Source organism: Morone saxatilis, unplaced genomic scaffold, assembly GCF_004916995.1.
Source record: "Morone saxatilis isolate NCDOM2014 unplaced genomic scaffold, NCSU_SB_2.0 Contig17, whole genome shotgun sequence".
NCBI lineage: Eukaryota > Metazoa > Chordata > Actinopteri > Moronidae > Morone > Morone saxatilis.
The window spans coordinates 26618777-26621482 of NW_023339729.1; the positions used below are offsets into that span (position 1 = coordinate 26618777).

Genomic DNA, 2706 nt, shown 5'->3' on the forward strand with positions numbered 1-2706 from the left:
CTTAACATTTTTAACTGTTTTAACGTCTATGAATTTCCCTCGGATAGAAAAACCATCATCCTTCCTATCTCGTCCCTATCTCCTCTTATCCTGAAGAGATAGAGAGAGAGAGATAGAGAGATAGAGAGATAGAGAGATACTTTATTTATCCAGAGGGAAATTCAAGCGTGAAAAACAAGTAAAAATGTTAAGGGATCACAAAAGTCATTTTAAGTTATCCTCTGGGTATATAAATGTTGTTACTGATGAGTTAAAGTCAGGGGATCACCAACACAGTAGGACCATGAATGTGAGAACAAACATTTAAAGCACTCCATTGAGTCGTTGTTGAGCTATTTCACCAAAGTCTCAGACAAACGACTAACCAACTGACCGATTAACTTTCCCATCTCCAGACACTTGCTGCTAGTATGGCTGAAAATGAAAAATAAAATAAAAAATGAACTAGAGATTTCTGTTGCATTAAACAGTTCTGTTGACTGTAGAGTACAGGGCAGCTGGATCCCCATCCGTTTCTGGACCTCCAGTTCTAAGAAAAAATAAATAAATCAGGGGATCATGGAGATATACTACCAACTAATACAAATGTACAACTGTGATAGCAAACATGTAAACCAAACCAAGCAATTACAACATAAAAGTGTAAACATCTTATATTTCATCATCAATTCTACAAAATACATTTAGAAGTTTTAGTGAGGATAATGTTCCTGTGTGAAGAGCTGCTCACCTCGGGGCAGTACTGGCCCTGTTAAAGCTGACAGCAGCGTACTCAATGACTTCTTCTTCTTCCTGTCTGTGTCTGAGGGGCCGAGCTGCTCTGATGTTGGCGTACACAGGATCTGCCTGAATGTTGGAGAAGTTGATGCTGGCATAGTGAAGGTCATCCTGCTCCTCCGACTGATTGGCTAGATACTGCAAAGACAAAATAGCTTTTACATTTCACATCTGTAGCAATAACCTTTTAAAATCTTTTTGAAAAAAGAATTTGGGGCTTTCATACTTTATTTGGACACAGAGCTGAATATAGAAACTGGGGAGAGAGAGGGGAGAACCCGCAGTAAAGCAGCAACGAGTTGGGTTGGGGGCTCAACCTTAATACATCGGGCACACCATGTAAGCAACCGGGGTAGTACATGTTCTTGAGTCTTCATGCATCCATTACATTTGACTTATCCCTTGTCAGAGTCACGTTGGCCAAGAATCCCTTTTTACAGCCATGTCATCCAAGTCCTTCTAGTTAACTTTAAGGCCTTCTCTGGACCACAAAAATATTTTACTCTTAGCCCCTTCCAGGCATTAGATCCCCTTAACCTTTTCCTAAGAGCGAGCTAACACACTCACACAGAGGGAAGCTGAATTCACCCGCTTTCATTAGTAAACCTATTCTACCCAGACTTTATGATCACAGGTGAGGAGTGGAATAGAGACTGACAGTAAACTGAGCGTTTCACCATCAGGCTCCAATCTAGTGATGATACAATGCTCCATTTTATGCTCGCTCATGACTACAACCTCAACATAACAGAACATTTTCACTTGAAGCAGTAACTCATTCCTGAACAGATGAGGCAATCCAGCATTTGCCAGAAGACTACCATGAGTTGTTTAACTCTCCTTGCTCACCCTGTCATCTGGTTTTTCTCCAGGCTCAGATGGTCTCTTTGAGGTCCTCTTTTTTCTGGTTAGGAGAATTCATTAAAAACAAAAGGATAGATCATTTAGTTGCCAAACTGACTGCTAACAAGACTAACTTTTAGATATTTAATGTAAACTGCTTAAGTATAACTGATTCTCTCACCTTATCAGTAGGAAGACAGAGAGCCATATGATTACCAGGAAAACACCAGGGGCTGTTCCAATAACTGCTAATTTCCAGACTACTGGGGAAACTGTGATAAAATAGCACATTTAATTCAGGTGTTTAAGACCAATGGCCCCATAGAGGGATTTAACATTTTATTTTTGTACATGTAAGAATCAAGAAGAAGACAGATTGTATTGTAAGTACAGTCCTCCTGTGGGATCCCCAAGTTCCCTATGACCAGCTGGGAGATTTAACCCATTAAGTATGTTCAAGGTCTGCATTGTGACCTTATCATGTCACCCTGATATCGTGTCAATTTTATCCTTTAAATGAAAATGTGCTTTGGCTTATTATTGAGGTTGTCCATTGTGGAGCTCATAAAGTGAAGCAGTCTTACTGTTTGAATCAGTAATGTTAGCTTTCTCTGTCTGTGGTGGCGCTACAACCAGACACAGCTCAGACATATTGATATTTTTAACCTTGAATTTCACTTTGCATATCTGTTTGATATTTCAGTGCACAAGTGGTTTCACTCAAATGTGGAAGTGCAAAGCTCAGTAATCTGATTTTTAATTTGCCTCAGCCCTTTTACAGAAACACTGCACCCGTACAAACCAACATTTTGTTTTGCTTGTTGTGCTTGTGCAAAATGGCCTATATTTCTGATGACAAAGTTGAGTTTAATTGCAGAGGTCTGGGAACACATGGACATCACGACCAAAACAAGAAATCCTGACAAAATTAGTCAAAATCCCTAATTACATCATATGGTGTATTATAACATCTGATGTGTACAAGCGAATTGAAAAACGTACCTGCCACAACAGTCAAATACAAAGTGGCGTTATGACTTCCTCTTCTGTTGTGAGCTACACAGGAATAATTCCCACTGTGTTCAG

The 2706-nt window shown here is 39.7% G+C and overlaps 1 long non-coding RNA gene across 1 annotated transcript; it reads right to left on the bottom strand.

Moving 5' to 3' along the window:
- Nucleotides 1–756: 756 nt before the first annotated feature.
- Nucleotides 757–2706, bottom strand: LOC118326360. Its single transcript, XR_004796636.1, has 4 exons — nucleotides 2623–2706; nucleotides 1802–1892; nucleotides 1627–1681; nucleotides 757–915 (listed from the first exon to the last, which is right to left on the bottom strand). It is a non-coding gene; the product is annotated as an uncharacterized LOC118326360 (long non-coding RNA).